This window comes from Gymnoscopelus braueri (genome assembly GCF_963280865.1).
Source record: "Gymnoscopelus braueri genome assembly, contig: SCAFFOLD_107, whole genome shotgun sequence".
NCBI classification, from domain to species: Eukaryota; Metazoa; Chordata; class Actinopteri; order Myctophiformes; family Myctophidae; genus Gymnoscopelus; species Gymnoscopelus braueri.
In genome coordinates, this window is record NW_027660883.1 from 35783 (window position 1) to 55367 (window position 19585).

A 19585-nucleotide genomic window follows, 5' to 3' on the forward strand; every position below is an offset into this window, starting at 1 on the left:
TATGTGTCTCTATAGAGCATCGCAGTTCCCGCCCACTTCCTGGTTCCACTTAAAAAAACTCAATGCATTTTTCCCATTGACATTTCCAAAAATATTTATATCAATTAATTTAAGCCTAGAATCTTAACTGCGATGCTCTATAGAGCATCGCAGTTCCCGCCCCTTCCGGGTTCCACCGCAAAATACTCAATGCATTTTTCCCATTGACATTTCCAAAAATATTTATATCAATTAATTTAAGCCTAGAATCAAGCCATCCAGGGTCCTGGTGAATCATGACCATAAAACGTTTGATTCTGTGAAAAAACTTTTTTGAAAACGGCAAAACAGAGGGTATTTATTGTGGGATCGCTAAAGCGATCACACTAATGTTATTGCCACTATTTATTATTATTCCCACCGTTTTTTGGCGGCTAACTAGTCCTTCATACTTTTAGCTACAAACTCCGTTCCAACTCTTCAACGTTCGGCCTACTTAGGACATGTCGGCTACCATTTGAATTTTTGAAATAATTTGTACTTTTAGAGATATTTCACTTTTTACTGCAAAAAAAATCCCATTCATTTCAATGGGGAAATTCATACTTTTAGCTACAAACTCCGTTCCAACTCTATAACGTTCAGCATACTTAGGACATATTGTCTACCATTTGATTTTTTTAAATAATTTGTACTTTTAGAGATATTTCACTTTTTACTGCTAAAAAATCCCTTTCATTTCAATGGGGAAATGCCATTTAGCTACAATGGAGCCTAGCAACTTCTTATTAGACTATAGCAACACCATATTAAAGCCTAGCAACCACCTATTATACCCTAGCAACAGCCTATTAGACCTTAGCAACCACCATTTTACCCTAGCAACCACCTTTTGTACCCTAGCAACCGCATATTAGACCATATAAACTGCATATCAGACCTTAGCAACCCCCTATTAGACCCTAGCAACCACTTATTAGACCCTAACAACCACAGTTTTACCTTAGCAGCCGCCTATTAGACCCTAGCAACCGCCTATTAGACCCTAGCAACCACATTAGACCCTAGAAACTGCCTATTAGACCATATAAACCGCCTATTAGACCCTAGCAATCACTGTTTTACCCTAAAAAACTACAAACCTTTAACACTTTTAAAACCTTTAGAACCATAGACTTTTAAAACCTTTAGAACATTTAAAACCTTAAACCTTTCAAACCTTTAGAACCTTTCAAACCTTTCAAACCTTTAGAACCTTTCAAACCTTTAGAACCTTTAGAACCTTTAGAACCTTTAGAACCTTTAGAACCTTTAGAACCTTTCAAACCTTTCAAACCTTTCAAACCTTTAGAACCTTTCAAACCTTTAACACTGCTAACACTATCAATACTCAATACCAGCAACATTCTTAGCGATCCCACACTGTTTCTTCAGGAACAGTACTTTCTAGTTGCCACTATTTATTATTCCCACCGTTTTTTGACGGCTAACTAGTCCTTCATACTTTTAGCTACAAACTCCGTTCCAACTCTATAACGTTCAGCCTACTTAGGACATATTGGCTACCATTAGAATTTTTGAAATAATTTGTACTTTTAGAGATATTTCACTTTTTAAATAGTAAAAATACTTAAAAGTTGATAAAAAGAGTAAAAATACTTAAAAGTTGTAAAAATTTGTAAAAGCTACTTTAAAGTAAATACCTTAAGTAAAAATACTTTAAAGTAAATACCTTAAGTAAAAATACTTAAGAGTACTTATATTGAGTAAAAATACTTAAAAGTACTCAACATGAGTAAAAATACTTAAAAAATAGTAAAAATACTTAAAAGTTGATAAAAAGAGTAAAAATAGTTAAAAGTTGAAAAAAATAGTAAAAATACTTAAAAGTTGTAAAAATTAGTAAAAAATACTTTAAAGTAAATAAAGTGACTAAAAATAATTTAAAGTAAATACATTGAGTAACAATACTTAAGAGTACTTAAATTGAGTAAATATACCCAATTTAACCCAAAATAACAATACAAATACTTTAATACCTTTCAAACCTTTCAAACCTTTCGAACCTTTCAAACCTTTCAAACCTTTCACATCTTTCAAACCTTTAGAACATTTAGAACCTTTAGAACCTTTCAAACCTTTAGAACCTTTAAAACCTTTTAAATCTTTCAAACCTTTCGAACCTCTTAAACCTTTCAAACCTTTCAAACCTTTCAAACCTTTCAAACCTTTCAAACCTTTAGAACCTTTAGAACCTTTAGAACCTTTCAAACCTTTAGAACCTTTCAAACCTTTAGAGCCTCTTAAACCTTTCAAACCTCTTAAACCTTTCAAACCTTTCAAACCTTTAGAACCTCTTAAACCTTTCAAACCTTTCAAACCTTTCAAACCTTTAGAACCTCTTAAACCTTTCAAACCTTTAGAACCTTTCAAACCTTTAGAACCTCTTAAACCTTTCAAACCTCTTAAACCTTTCAAACCTTTAGAACCTTTCAAAGCTTTAGAAACTTTAAAACCTTTAAAACCTTTCAAACCTTTAAACCTTTCAAACCTTTAACTCTACTAACACTATCAATACTCAACACCATCAACATTCTTAGCGATCCCACACTGTTTCTTCAGGAACAGTACCTTCTAGTTAAATATAGTATATCATATCATTAAATATACAAAAAAAAGAATCACAGAAAAAAACCTTTTATGGTCATGATTCACCAGGACCCTGGATGGCTTGATTCTAGGCTTAAATTAATTGATATAAATATTTTTGGAAATGTCAATGGGAAAAATGCATTGAGTTTTTCCTTCCGGCACCAGGAAAAACCAGGAAGTGGGCGGGAACTGCGATGCTCTATATCTCACAGATATCCTATAGACCATATTCACACGGCGGCCATGTTTCTATGAAGTCAATGAAAGTAGCCACCCCGGGTGGCGGCACTTTCAATGTTAAATTCCAATATGGCCGCCGTGTGAATATGGTCTATAGGCGTCAGCCAACTTGTGGTTCCTCATTAGGTGCATTGGGAGCACCTGATCAATGCTCCCTGGAGCCCTATATAAAAGTGGGTGGCAGCCATTCTAGGAATCCCTCACCAGATGACAGCACCCTTTTGTTTCTTTGCCTTATGACTAAGTTCACACACTTTACAACACCCCACACTACATTGAACACACATCCATACATTGCTGACACTACTGATTACTAAATTACACACCTCATACCTTTTGTACAGCATTATTTAAGTTCATTTGTTAATAAATCACTGTTACTTTTAAGCACTGCCATCGTGTCCTCCTCAATTTGTCATGGCCCACGGGCCGGGTTGTGACAAATTGGGGGCTCGTGCCGCTTTTAGTAAAAATACTCGGGTTGGCTGTGACTCTGAACAGGTAAAGTAAATTCCTGTATTGTTTGAAGCCTATTTTGGCAACTTTAAGTCACAGCATTACTGAGGAGGTGCATGGTAGTGTTTTGAGTAATTTGAGTAACATTTTGTTTTGAATAGCAATTTGTTTTGGGTAATTTGAGTAAAAATTTGTTTTGAATAACAATTGGTTTTGAATAATTTGAGCAATAATTTGATTAACAATTAGTTTTTAGTAACAATTTGTTTTGGTTAACAATTTAAGTAATTGATTGGGTTAAATACAATTATTTATTTTTGTTTTGTGCTGTCATTTAGTTACCGCAAGTGTGGTAATTAGGGCAGGTGGAACAGGTGTCTTGGACAGTCTGAGGGGTGGTGTTCCCCACCCAAATAGGATAGCGGCGTTTCCCCCTGTGGGACTCGTTGTGCTTTTGTTTCTTTCCTGTATGGTTTGATAGATTCTGTCCCACAAAATATGGGATAGGGTGGTGCCACCGAGATGCTCAGTCGGTAAGGGGGACTCAGGAGGGCCACTGAAGAAAAAAACACCTACATGGTGTATTTGTAAACGTGTTTGTAAAAGGTCACATTTTGTTTTCTTTTGTTTCTTGAACAGTTTGAAAAATGTCTGCTCTAGAGGATTTTGTGAAGACTCCATGTGAGGAAACTTTAGATAGTTTTACTAAGGAGCAGCTGCTTAGAGTAGCAGATTACTATAAACTAGAAATCACTGACAAAAGGTTAAAGGAGACAGTAAAGTCAATTTTAAAAGCTAACTTGAAGGACATGGGGATTCTAAAAGTCTCCTGAATCTGAGGAAATTTCAGCTAAAATGGTTAGTCAGTCTAAGCTGCCCACTAGTCAGTTTTTCACATTTGAACAACAGAAAGAGTTGCTCATGCTGCAAACAGAGCAGAAGAGTCATCAGTTAGAGAAGGAGTTACAAGTTGAGAGGTTGAGAGTAGAGCAGTCAAGACTGGAGATTGAGAGGACAAAACTTGAACTTACAAAAGAAGGTAAACTCACAGCTGAGGAGGCTGGGGTGTCTAGTAATAGGTCAGCGGCCTCGGGGTCTCAGGCTCAAGATTTTAATATTTTCAGGAATTTGCGCTTAGTGCCCAAATTGTGAAAAGGACCCTGAAACCTTCTTTTCCATGTTTGAACGAGTAGCCGAGGTGCGTAAATGGCCAGAGTCTGCCCGCACGTTAATGCTGCAATGTGTATTAACGGGCAGGGCGCAGGAGGCCTATTCATGTCTAAGCCCTGCTGACAGTCAGAAGTATCCTGTTGTTAAGGCAGCAGTATTAAAAGCCTTTGAACTTGTTCCAGAAGCCTATCGCAAACGTTTTCGCACATGGCAGAAAACTGAAAACAAGACTCATCTAGAGTTTGCACGCGATTTGTCATGTTACTTTGCCCGCTGGTGTGCCGCATTGGATGTTAAGGACTTTGATGGGTTATGTGACCTTATAGTCCTCGAACAGTTCAAAAACACTTTGCCTGAACATATTGCCAATTACATCAGTGATCGGAAAGTTGACACTGCTGCAAAAGCGGCTGCTTTGGCAGATGAATATGTATTGACACACAAGCGCTCTAATGGGGAGCGACGCTCCTTTGGCCAGCTGCACGCTTTTAATGACGGTGGTGATGGCGTGGGTGTCAAAATGGACTTTCCTGGTAGTTCAGGCATGGCGGTGGCACCAGAGGCAAAAGCTGAATATGGCACGCGTGAGGAGAAGATATGTAATTATTGTCATAAAGAAGGGCATTGGAAAGTTGACTGTTACGCTCTAAACGCAAAGACTACGTCTACCTCTCACCCTGCAAAAGGTGCGGCTGTGGCTGTGCCTGCGCCAAGCTTGGGGGAGGTACAGGTTGAAGGGTCATGTCAAGATCTTGAGGTTGATGAATCCTACAGGCCGTTTGTCAGTGAAGGATTTGTGTCACTTGTAGGAAGTAATGTCAAGGTTCCAGTAAAAATACTGCGTGACACAGCAGCTTTTGATACTTTTATTGAGGCATCAGTGTTACCATTTACTAGCGAGAGTACTACAGGGTCCTCTATTCCTCTTTTGGGGGTGGGTTTAACTGTCCTCCATGTTCCTGTTCACAACGTCATGCTGTATTCCGATTTCTTCCAGGGTCTGACCGGCGTTGTTGTGCGTCCCGCTTTACCCGTGGCAGGGGTGATGTGATTCTGGGTAATGGTTTGGCTGGTGCACGTGTGTGGGCGGATGTACCACCACCTTTAGTGGTAGATTCGGTGCTGTTGGTAAGAAGTCAACCTGACGAATGTGAAACTGAAGTTCCTGAAGTGTTCACAGCTTGTGCAGTGACACGCGCTTCTCACTGTAATTATGTGTTCAATTGTATTCATTTGGTCTGACAAATGTCAAAAGGCATTTGAATTTATCAAAGCGGTGTTGTGTACTGCTCCTGTCCTTACAGCGCCACGTCTCGACCGCACATTCACCGCACCGCACGTGGGTGCTGGTGGGGGTTTATTACAACCAGAACACTTAGGCATTGACAAACCAGAAGTTCAAGTCTATGTAGTGTCTGGGGCTGTGCCTGTGGTGGTCAGTGTCCATAATCCACTAACCTTTTGAATTAATTGCAAAGTCCCAATCAGAAGATAATTCACTGGTCCCTAATGCTGCAGTCGTATTGGCTCGTAGTTAAATACATTAAAGGGGTAGAGAATGTTGTAGAAGATGCCCTTTCCAGGGTGCCTTAAATAGTAGGCAATATGTGACCTGTTGTTTTTTTGTCCCATATACTGGTCCTCCTTTTCTGTCTGCTCCTGCCTCCTGTTCCTCTCCTCTTAGATACTCCAGGAATCCATGGTAATCTTGGTTGCTGAGGGGAGGGCCGGGTGTCCCTATGGTCCCTCATTTTGAAGGGGGGGGGGGGGGTGTCACGGCCCCTTGGCCTGGCTAGCAGGGCCTGAGTGGTTGTATGGTGTACTCCCCTATGTGTCTCTATCTCTCACAGATATCCTATACACGAATCCACGGAGCGCTGCCCTGGGCGCAGCCATTGCTGCGGTGTCAACGCTCCGCGGACGCGACACCGCAGCAATGGCCGCCTACAGGCAGCTACAGGCAGCGCGTCTGTGGATTCGTCTATAGGCGTCGGTCGGCCAACTTGGGGTTCCTCATTAGGTGCATTGGGAGCACCTGATCAATGCTCCCTGGAGCCCTATATAAGAGTGGGTGGCAGCCATTCTAGGATTCCCTCACCAGATGACAGCACCCTTTTGTTTCTTTGCCTTATGACTGAGTTCACACACTTTACAACACCCCACACTACATTGAACACACATCCATACATTGCTGACACTACTGATTACTGAATTACACACCTCATACCTTTTGTACAGCATTATTTAAGTTCATTTGTTAATAAATCACTGTTACTTTTAAGCACTGCCATCGTGTCCTCCTCAATTTGTCATGGCCCACGGGCCGGGTTGTGACATTGACAACTGCTGTTCTTGCGGACACGGCCGGGAGAGAGAGAGAGAGAGAGAGAGAGAGAGAGAGAGAGAGAGAGAGAGAGAGAGAGAGAGAGAGAGGTTCTGGTGAGTAATATCTGCCTGTCTATCTCTAAATACATCTGTCTATATGTCTGTCTATCCCCTGTTATATTTTTGGGGTCTTTTTCTGCCTTTATTGATAGGAACAGTTAGCCTGACACTCAGCCTGAATTTTCATTTCGTTTCACTCCATTATTCACTCAGATGGGGGCGTGGCCAAAGTTTTTTTTTCAAAGACTCTTTGGCGATTGGTTCATACTGGATTATCCCGATCCCGATTCGTCGTACAGATTTTCAACCGAGAAACACCCGCCTTCGACAGCGTCACCAGACCCTGAATGCAAGGCAAACGATTCAGGGGGTGGAGCCAGGCAAAGGAACAGAAGACTGACAGGAAATGGGGAGAGAGATGGGGGGGTGACACGCAGCAAAGGAGTCGATCCCGCAACACGCTGTCAGGCTGAATGACCTATCCACAAGTTTCCTAGGGCGTTGTGGGCATCACTTCCTGTCGATTTGATATAGGTATCAGGGATCAAATCGACAGGAAGTGATGCCCACAACGCCCTAGGAAACTTGTGGATAGGTGCCCAGACGGTTACGCCAACCGTCCGGGCCTCTGACTATCTCATTTTGTTGTTATTCTATTCATCTCTCTCAGTGTGTCTGTCTATCTCTCCAACCATCATTCTATTTATCTGCCTGTTTGTCCATGTGCCTGTCTATATTTCTATCTGTCAGACCATCTACTATACTGTACGTTCATGTCTTTCTCTTTGTCTGTGAACAATTATCCACCATTGCTATGGTGGTTTTTGTCTTTCTTCAATCATAGATCAAATTGTTTGAATGTTTGTAAACAAATAGGTATTTCCAGATAGAATGTCTATGGCTATTAACAGTATAAAAGTGTCCAGAACATTAGCTATGTCTAGTTTGTCAACCTTTGGATATTTAGAACAAAATAATATATTTCTAATAGTCAATAACAATATCAGAAGTGTCCTGTTCTTCCAGATGAATGAAAATTACGATCCACCAATCCACCACCTGTCTAGACAGGTGAAAAATAAAACTCCTAAAATGTGGTCCAAAACTCACACAAATGTGTACACATTATCTCTGGAGTCATGTGATCTACATACAGTTTATATACTGTTCAGATTTTTCCAGTGGTTACATGTACAGTGTATAATTCAATAAAAAGATTAACTTGTGTGGTATTTTGCAGTGCAGTAGACAAAGTATTTATCATAACTACTAATTATAGATCGTTCACCTTTGCTTTCCAACAGCACTGTGTGATGTCACCATTGGAGATCCCAAGACCCACAGAGGAGTGGTGGGAGGACACATCAGGGTTGTATGCTCATTTACATTGGCCAGTACCAACAAGAAGTTCTTCTGTAAGGGAGAAACAAGAAGTTTCTTCTCCCTGCCCAAGTGCCCAGTTCTCATTGAAACAAATAACAATGAAACAGTGAAAGGTAGATACAAAATTGAAGATAATAAGGATGGCGTGTTCTATGTGACCATTACTGGACTGGAGAAGTCTGACGCAGGGACGTACTGGTGTGGTGTGGAAAGAGCTGTGAAAAATACACATCAGAAGGTCATCATCGTTGTTGAGGAAGGTAAGGATGTCTTCAGATGCCTAAATATGTGTTTGCTGGTGCAAGATAGAGCTAAAACCTTTTTTTTTAAAAAATCAAGTAAGTTGATATGTAAGAATACATAGGGTGGTGCCTGAAGCGGTAGCCAATTAGTGCACTGACCACATGCTCCCGGTGTGTCAAGGGGATTCGAGGTTGAATCCGACTCTCGTCATGCACACACACACACACACACACACACACACACACACACACACACACACACACACACACACACACACACACACACACACACACACACACACATACTTATATGTATACGTATTAATGTGTGTGTATATAAATATATATAATACATTCCAAAAACGTCTGAATATTTATGAAACCCTGTAGTGCAGTGTGTGAATGTGAGTAGGCCTATGTACAATCAGAATGATGATGGCTCCATACCATCCAGGATTTAAGGAAATCAGTGATTCAACAAATTAACTGATAAATGCTATAAGAAAAAATATCAAATTTAGACTGTGATAAAGAGAGATGATCACAATAAACAGAAATACTGATATGATTGCAACTCTTGGAACTTACAGTGTCAACATCGCAAACGACGACTGTCTCTTCTGTGAAAGCGACCTCTTCTGGACGAATAATGACTGACTCCACATCCTACCCACCATACTCAGGTATGAGTTATACATGTGTTCCTATATTGGCATCACCAAATATATTATAATCAAAATGTGTTATGCTCAAAATGCATTTTAATTATCAAAATATATATATCATGATCAAAAACTAATTTTCCAATCGTCATGAAACGAGCTGAATGCATTAATGCTCGATGGCCATGTCTGTCGGTCGGTTGATTGCCATTGCATTGCTGCGCACCTTCATGCAGGATGATCCCTACTGATCTTCGTAACATGATGGCCCTTCCTCTTGCACCAGCCCTAAGCCAAATGTTGCAGGCCGCTTGCAAACAGGATATTTCCAAATCTAATGGGTGCATTTTTACAACCAAGGTTTATGTTTTAGCTTGTAATTAAAGTAAATAAAAGATGAGTGTACATTTTTTTTTTTACTGCTTTCTATAGTTTTAGGAATTTTCGCAATCTTTTTTTATAGGGGGCATTCGGGCAAGTGGCTAAATATGTATTTTTTACACTATAAAAAAGTGTTCTTTGATGGCCAGATGTGAGTTATTGGGGCTAGAGAACCTATAAATAATAATAAAGAAATTGCCGAGTTATTGTGTAAAAAAAAGACATTTAGCCACCTGCACGAATGTCCCCGCCCACTGTAAAAAAGATCGTGAAAATTGCTAAAACTATAGAAAGCAGGTAGTACTAATGAAGTTTCATCATACAAAAACTGCTCTCATAATAATGTTTAGATAATATGGCCCAATTTAGATAAGATGTAGTTTTGTAGCTTATAAATTAAGGGTAACTTGCTTGTGTAAAAAGCAACACAGTATAGGTGTTGTTTGCTCTACTGACACTGTTTACTGACACAGTTTGACGGAACTCTGTGACGTAGGTCACTGCCTGTAGAACGCTTAGCCCTTTCATCTCCTTTGCATCTTCATTTCCTTTTTATTATCATTTTCTTTTTCTCCTAGTTTCATATCCATTTCTTCTTTATTTTGTATTCTCTCTGTCTCTCGTCCTCTCCACTCTCTCTTATGTGACGCTTGATGATTGTGATCCAATCTCTCAATCTCTCTCTCTCTGTCTCTCTATTTTTTTTTTTTTCATCTTTGGCTAGGGAATTGTGGTCAACGTTAGGCTACTCTCCCAAATCCCTGGACCTATGGGTTTAAGGTTGAATTGGGTGGCCTTGGGCCATTTTTGTTCCCTGTGTTTTCTGTCACCATTTCCTTTTGTCTATGTATCTGTTTATGTTCTCTGTCTGTTAGTCTTGTCTATACATATGGTTTTTTCTCCGCTATGTCTTTATTTTCTGTCTTTATTCTTGTTCTCTGTGTGTGCGTGCGTCCGCGTGCGTGTTTTTGTGTATGTGTGTGTGTGTGTGCTTGTTGCTCTCCCGTTTGCTGCTCACTCTACCTTCAGCCCTGTCTAATGCTTTTCTCATGTATAGTCATGCTGGATCCCTTTAACTCTTTTTACTTATGACTAATACCATGAAAGGCCTACATGTTATTCATGTGAACATTAGGAGCCTATTCCTTAAAATCGATCTACTAAGGGCTTGGGTTGTTTATAACAAACCTAAAGTAATTACAGTATCTGAGACATGGTTAACTAACAATATCACTGACAATGCTGTTCATCTGGATAATTATACATTATTTAGAGCTGATAGGGGTTCTAGGGCAGGAGGAGTGGCCACATATGTTTCCTCAAATCTGTCTGCTGAGATTGTTACACGAAATGAGAAACCTATGCATTTTGAATCCTTATTTATTAAAATACGTTTCCACGAGAATAAAACTCTGACAATTGGAAATATCTATAGACCCCCTAATGCTCCTCCAGAGTCCATAAAATGTATCCTGGCCACTATTAACTCCTTGGAACATTCAAATGAAGCCTTAATTCTTGGTGATTTTAATCGGAACTGGCTTGATCGGTCATGTTCCAAAAATCGTAACCTCATCAGCAGTGCAAACCTGACTCAACTTATAAGTGAGCCAACCAGAGTTGATCCGTTTCACATGACTAAGTCTCTATTAGATTGGATCCTCATCACCCATCCTGACAGGATTGTAGCATCTGGTGTATTGTCTGACTGTTTCAGCGACCACTCTATCATTTTTTGTGTTTGGAAGATCAAAATACCTCGCTTGCCACCAAGATATATCCAAGTAAGACAGCTTAAAAACATGAACACCGAACTCTTTACTCGCGATTGACATAAACTGGAACAGGTTCCAACTAATACCATCTGTTGAAGATGCCTGGAACTTCTTTTATACTGAATTGATCAATGTTATTGACAGGCATGCCCCATGGATAACAATTAAAGTGAAAGGCAGACATCTGCCCTGGATCAGTGGTGAGCTCATACGTCGTTTCAAACAGAGAGATAAGGCCTGGCTAAAATATCGCTTGACAAATGATACTGTTGATTGGAATATTTACAAAGATTTAAGGAACATATGCACAACCCAAACAAGGAATGCCAAATCAAACTACTTTAAAGATTGCTTAGCTGATGATTTTAATAATCCCAAACAATTCTGGAATAAAATTAATAGCATACTAAATAAAGGCAACAAAAGCCCTACTCGCATTAGAGTTAATAATGATCTAACTGATGATGCTTCTATAATTTGTAATGCATTTAGCCATCACTTCTCCTCTGTTTGCAGCTCACGACTGTCAGACCCACCTTACTCTCATGCTCCTCCAAATATCCCAAGAGGTGACAACTCCTTCTCCTTCAAAAAAATCACTCCATCTGATGTTGAACGGGCCATCTGTGATCTGAAGTCAGGAAGTGGTGTTGGGCCAGATGGCTTGGATATGAGGTTCATAAAGCTTGCGCCACATATTCTTGCGTTTCCTCTATGGCACTCAGTCAGACTTTAGGATTATGGACAAAGGCGTACCCCAAGGCTCGTCCCTAGGGCCGCTACTGTTCTCTATTTTTATTAACGACCTGCCTACAATCTGCTCTAACACCCATATCCAATTGTATGCTGATGATACTGTACTGTACTTCCCTCACTCTAATATCTCACAAATCCAGTGCACATTACAGGCTGACTTCGACTCTGTTCAGAGATGGTTTCATCTTAACAAACTGTTACTGAACAGAAAAAAGTCTGTCAGTATGCTCTTTTCTACTAGACCAATTTCCCTGCCCTTATCTCTTAACTTTTCAGATGGAACACAGTTGGAGAGAGTTGATGAGTTTAAATATCTTGGCCTCTGGCTCGATTCTCAACTCTCTTTTAAGACACACATAAACTCAGTGGTACAGAAAATAAACTTCAGCCTGAAAATATTATACCGGTCCATTGACTGTTTCACCCTTCAGACAAGAAAAAGAGTAATTTCACAGCTATTATTACCAATATTAGATTATGTAGATATCATATATCAGAATACCTCAGATACAAACCTCTACCCACTTAATGTCATTGTGGGGGCAGAAGGTCGTGACCTATGACCCTGGCCTGCTAAACTAAATTGTATTAATAGAGAAGGTACTGGAAGAAGTGGACTTCCATTTCAGTTCCAGTCCATTTCCAGTTCCAGTTGATTTGTCAGTAAATCGAGATAAGCTGCCCACTCCTCTGCCCAGAAGTGGGTGTAAACCAAAAGAATACTATATGGCCAGAATGGGAGGTAAATCAGGCAGAGGAGCATCCCTACGGACAGCGTATGACGAACAAGGTCCACAGCTGAGCACAGCTGGTTGGCGCTTGATTAGGGGGCAACCAAGGAGCGCTCGTGGCCTAGTAACCTCAGGCCTATAAAGAAACAACGTAGAACCAACTAGAAGAACACATAAGGGAGGGGGAATGCCTCGACACGGAGGATCAATTACTCGTTAAAAGATACGAGTCATGTCAAGATGACTTGACAACTAAGCAAGCAAACAACAGGTGGTGTTCGACACTGTGGTCCCATGTGGGACACAGTGGAGAGATAACAAATAATTGTATGATGAGAGAATGAAATTAACTGTGTAATGAGGAGGAGGATGCCCAGATATATTAGTAAGATAGACGGAAAAGGGGGGAGAGATATTCGGGAGCCCAGAGAGGCAACATCGTTTGCCGTAATGCTTAAAGCCTTGCTGTGCTTACTGTAATAAAACTCTTCTGCTGATATAACTAACTTCAAGTTTGAGAGTGTTTCATTCTACCAATCCATCACTGAAGGATCCCAAGGTACTACTTACACCCACAAAGATTGGCGTCACGAAAACGGGAGTTTAATAAAGCGTTTCGTGAATTTTGACCGACGCCTCGCGCGGCGCAGCTGCAGCGGCCGGAGGACCGGGCCAATCTCGCGCTTCGCCTGTCGACAGAACTCAAGGTGGCCACCAGAGAAAAGGTAATAAAACCGAGCCATTGATTCAGTGCCTTTTTGTGGAGTTCTCTCGCTGGGGGGAGACGGGGGGGTCCCGGCCCGGGGCTGTGGGGCGCTGAGCGGGGAGGAGGAAAAAACAGCGAAACTATAAATAAAAGAATCTGTGTGGGGAGGATAGTACCAAAAATAAATGTAGTTATTAGCGGATTGGAAGGTGAATGAATGCACGATTAAGCTTAATAATACTAACCAAGCAAAAACAAGCATGTCTAAAATGCTCAGCTTCAAGAGCCTTGCAAAGCAAACGGCAAAAGCAAAATTTTAATTGACCATAATTGGATAACAAGGTCGAGAGATAAACCGGTTAAAGAGATAAATTTAAGAGTTTGCAGTAAACTGTGCAGAGATATTGCGCAGATTTATACAAACAAAACACAGAGAGAACACGTCTAAAGAGATAACAGACGCATGAACAGCTACAATATAGAGCTTTAAAAGAGAACAGACTAAGAGAGTCTGACGAGGAAAATTACAGACGCATGAAAAAGCTACAATATAGAGCTTTAAAAAAGAACAGACTAAGAGAGAGTCTGAAGAGATAAAAATGACAGTCTGTAAGTCTGAAAATAATACAGCCATCAGGCTGCGTAAGAGATTAAGCTGTATTCAGATAATTAAAGAGGTAAAAAGGCCAAGAGAACCAGTAACGTTACACAGAAAAAGAAATGAATGGTGAGCTCACATGTGATAATTTAGGAACATTTAAAGAGTAGAAAGCAATTATATAAATCAGCCGACGGGCTGAGAGTCAAGGTATTTATATAAGGAGATGTCATTTATGTCATGTAAAAAAAAAAAAAATGTAGCTACACAGAGAATAAAATAATAATAATAATAATAATATATACTGTATAATCAAATTAATTAGAGCGCATAAAGTCATGACAAACCTGGAGAATTTAGACAGTGGAAATAAGAGATCAATGGAAGAGTGTGGAGTACATGGCTGGTTTAATCACAGGTTGAGATAACTAGGTGCAATATTGGTGAGTGTGATGACCGTGGATTTGAAAGAGTGCATGATGGCTTAAATAGGACAATTTTACAGTGAGTGAATGAAGTATTTAGAATGCATAGAAACAGAGTTATTTGGATGGCGTGCAGTGTGGATTTGAAAGAGAATACAGAAAATCGATCGGAAAAAGGTTAAATAAATGCAATAAATGTACTAATAAAAAGCCTAAAGCCTAAATTAACCTAACACAAAGAGAGGATAATTAAATGAAAAAACATGTTTTAAAGTGGACTAATTAAATGAAAAAAATAATGCAGTTTAGAACATTTGAACGCGGTAATTTAAAATAAACAAATTATGCGTCCCCAAGCCTGGATGACAACCTAAACTTGATATACGAGTTAGGTTGGAGCTTAGAGAGAGAGAGAGGAAAAATGGGAGAGCCAGCTTCACTGTGAATAGAAGGGGGATCCAATGTTAAGGAGGCGCCCCCACCCGTGCTGGCCTCTCTGCCTCTCGTGGCTCTCTCTCTGTGAAGCCTGGATGACAACCTAAACTTGATATACGAGTTAGGTTGGAGCTTAGAGAGAGAGAGAGGAAAAATGGGAGAGCCAGCTTCACTGTGAATAGAAGGGGGATCCAATGTTAAGGAGGCGCCCCCACCCGTGCTGGCCTCTCTGCCTCTCGTGGCTCTCTCTCTGTGAAGCCTGGATGACAACCTAAACTTGATATACGAGTTGGGTTGGAGCTTAGAGAGAGAGAGAGGAAAAATGGGAGAGCGAGCTTCACTGGGAATAGAAGGGGGATCCAGCGCTAAGGAGGCGCCCCCACCCGTGCTAACCTCCTCTGCCTCTCGTCTCTATCTCTGTGCCTCTGTAGGCCCCTGGTGTTATTTACCAGGTCAGAATAGAATAGTGAAGCAGTGGTCGGTTTGACGTTTAAAATAATGTGTGGATTGCGTGAACATTTTAAAACTTTGTAAAGTATTAGATTTAAGGGTTTCTGAAAATCTAGAAGAATATTTCTTTTTTGAAATCTACCTCAGGTCTACCTCAAATATCACAAATCGATGGCCAAAACGCAAAACCTCCTATCTGAAAAATGTTCATTGTTGGGAAAATGAAAAAGAAAACTACAAAATGTTGTATTTTTTTTGCACAATGCTATTTTTTTATGAAACCCATCACATAATACACCGTTTCTGGATGTCTGGACTATATTACATTATTATATGTTAATTACACTTATTTCATATAGCAAATGCAGATAGGAGGTTTTTCCCCACTTTTCCTGGATAATTCTGTAGATAGGAGCTTTTACACTTCAATGTTAAGTGATTGCATAACTAAATAATGACAAATAATACTGGCTGTAAATACATACATTTACAGCTGCAAACAGTTGCATCAGTGGTGTGGTCTAGTTTTTTTCCCGGAGGTATACGATAATCATTCCCTGCACGAGATGCGCGTGGTCGTGGGTATACGCTAGCGCGTTTTCAATGGATTAAATGGTAGACTGTATACGCTTTTTCCCCAAATAATCTGCACTGTATACAGCGTATACAGCGTAACACGGTAGAACACACCACTGAGTTGCATTGAATGCTTTTTTATTTTATTCAACAAAAAAAAACAAGTTTGCAGGGCAATGCTCACAAAAAATGTGCTAAGAACAGTCCCCAGCAAGAACCTAAAATAAAAGTGCTTACAAATACAATTTACAAAAAGGACAACAGGAATACAATTAGGTGGACTACAAAACAACTGGCCCAGGCACCCCTCGACATAATCCCCCCTATACTCTCTACCCCCCAACTCCACCACCTGAAATACCTCCCCACTCCCACAACCCCCATTCCCCCCAACCAGCACACCACATGCCCCAAACCCCACCCACCTAAACCCTCATGCCCTCCAACTCCCCTAACTCATACAACTGGATCACCAACCTTGTGTCCAGTGTGGACAGTGGAATAGTATGTAAGATCATTGAATGTCTTAAAGAGCCTATAAGCAAGGAGGAAAGACGGATGCCTTGACCCTAGAATCACCAAAGCCAGGGAGGAGATGAGAGCAGCACACAGGGACTTTGTCGCTGACCAAAAGGGAGAGGGTCTGAGGGAGGAATACAAGCGGAAGAAGGAGGAGCTATACCACGTGTATGCAACTGGAACAACAGGAGCTGACCCAAAAGATCAGGGACATTAAAGAGGTGCATGTTAACCAGAAGCATGGCAAGAACTGGAAGCTCATCAACAACGTTTCTGGCAGAAGCTCTTCTCAGACTTCTGGGGAGAAAGCGCAGAGGAACGAGTTGAAACATGGTACCAGCACTTCAAAACACTCCTAGGAAATCCTCCTTCAACCGAAGAAGAGGATGATCCGATGTTCCCGTCTGGTATGGGAAGGTCATGGAAGACAGATCATTCACCATGGATGAGTACCAGAGGGCCAAGGCTACTATCAAGTGAGGCAAGAGCTGCAGGGAGGATGGAGTGATGTATGTGCCCATAGACGAGGTGGTGTTGGATTTTATCAAGCACACACGTCTAGCGAGCTGCCGAAGCTGTGGCGCAAAATGATCATCAATTCAGTACCAAAGTCAGGCGACCTCACCAAGACAGACACCTCCAAGGCATTAGCCTGAGCTCACAAGTCGCAGGTTTTAGACCCATCTCAGACCCTGTACTGAGAAACTCGCAGAACGGCTTCCGCCCGGAGCGAACAGCAGGCGGGCAGATACTGGTGCTGAGGAGGATACTGGAAGGAGTAAGGGAGCGGAATCTTTCAGTGGTGATCACCTTCATGACTTCCAAAAGGCTTTTGGCACCATCCACCGGGGGAAACTGATGAACATTCTCTGGGCCTACTGAGTTTCTGAGAAGATGGTTCAAATGATGGAGACAAGCTACTCGAGGCAGTCCAGGACTTCAAATAACTTGGGCCTGGACTGCTTCAATGGAATAGGACCTGAAGGTCCAGGGGGTACTTGACTAGAATGCCTTGCATGGGATGAGGAGAGTGTGGAAATCATACATGGGAGAAGACCTCAAGAGGCGGCTGTTCGTATAGCTACAGTGTCAGTACTGCTGTATGGGGCTGAGACATGGACCGTCACAGCACAACAGGAAAGGGCCTTGGATGGAGTCTACACAAGAATGCTACGAATGGCACTAGTCACATGGACGGACCACATCAGAAATGTGGTCCTCTACGGTAACTTACCATGGGTCACAGACAAAGTCAGAGAGAGAAGGATGAGGCAGGGCACTGCGTCAGGCACCCATAACTAGTGGCAAGCAAACTGACACTATGGGAGCCAACCCAGGGCAAAGCCAGGAAAGACAATAAGTGCACCACCCTACGTAGATGAACTTCGGCGTAACAGCTTAGCTAACAACACTGTAGAGCTCAAGACCCTGATCAAGACCCTGATGCTAGATAGGAGAGTGTGGAGGGCAGCGATTCAGGAGTCCTGAGTTGGTGTTGGCTAGACCATACCCCCCCCATACCCTATACCCCCAACTCCACCACCTGCAATACTCCCCCACTCCCACAAACCCCATCCCCCCAACTGCCAGCCCACACATCTCCGCCTCCATAACTCAAACCCCCATCCCACTTCAGGAGTCCCAAGCTGGTGTTGGCTAGACCACACTCTTGCATCGCATCGCAAAGACCCAATCCTATATGATCCGGCCTAACTGGCCTATGCCCCCCTCAACATAATCCCCCCATACCCTATACCCCCAACTCCACCACCTGCAATACTCCCCCACTCCCACAAATCCCATACCCCCAACTGCCAGCCCACACCTCTCAACCCCCATAACTCAAAACCCCATCCCACTCCATACCCTCATACCCCCAAATCCCACCCAACCCATTACCCCCACTCCCAGAACCCCCGATCTCCATGCCCCCAACCAGCACACCACAACCCCCAAACTCCACCCACCCAAACCCTCATGCACCCACCACCCCATAACCCCCCAACCGCCACCCCACACCTCCCACACCCCATAACTCCAAACCCCATCCCACCCCCATACCCTATACCCTCCAACCAACACACCACAATATTCTCACAGGTTTGTTGGCTGCCACGGTGTTCACGTGTGATTTTGATCTGCAATTATTACAAAATCACGACATGGACGTTCACATCTAAGCAGCAATGACAACCTCTAACCACAAGTTCAAAATGTTCAATGCCAAAACCTCCTATCTATACCTAAAAATGACCTCCTATCTACATAGATGCACATAGGAGGTTTTTACCTAGAAATAGTTAGGCTTACAAACAAACATTATGTTGTTAAATAATGCTTTTTTTATGCTCATTTTGAGATCAAGACATTCTACAGTACTGCAACAAGTAATACCATTAACATTTTTGATCAACTCACACTCTTGGTGTGATAAAAGTTTCACCACCTGACACTAATCATTAGCAATCAACAAGGCAATGCAATTAACTTGACAGTTACTAACAAATACTTAACTAGTAAGGGTGGAAGACACTTTTTTTATTTTGAAAATAATTGATTACTACAAACTGAAAGACATTTAGACGGTCTACATAACATAGAATTCCCAAGTTTCAGCTCTGTCTGCTGCTCAACTAGTTCTGGTGCAGATAAGAGGTTTTGCGCTTCAACATTTTAGCACTAATTGGCACTGAACAAGATAGGAGGTTTTAGTCAAATGACTTTTTCTGACAAAATGAGGGGCGGGACTATCTTGCAGACAGACTGAGCATGTGCAGCATAGCCTATAGTCCTCATCCACAGTGAAATCAGAAAATCATGAAATTTGCACTTAGGAGGTTTTGCATTTTGGCCATCGAAATGCTGCTGTATTTGCACAGACACACACACACACACACACACACACACACACACACACACACACACACACACACACACACACACACACACACACACGCATAACTACTGTAACACACACACACACACACACACACACACACACATACACACACACACATATACACACACCCACAACACACAAGCAACCACATTGGTTCCATAAACA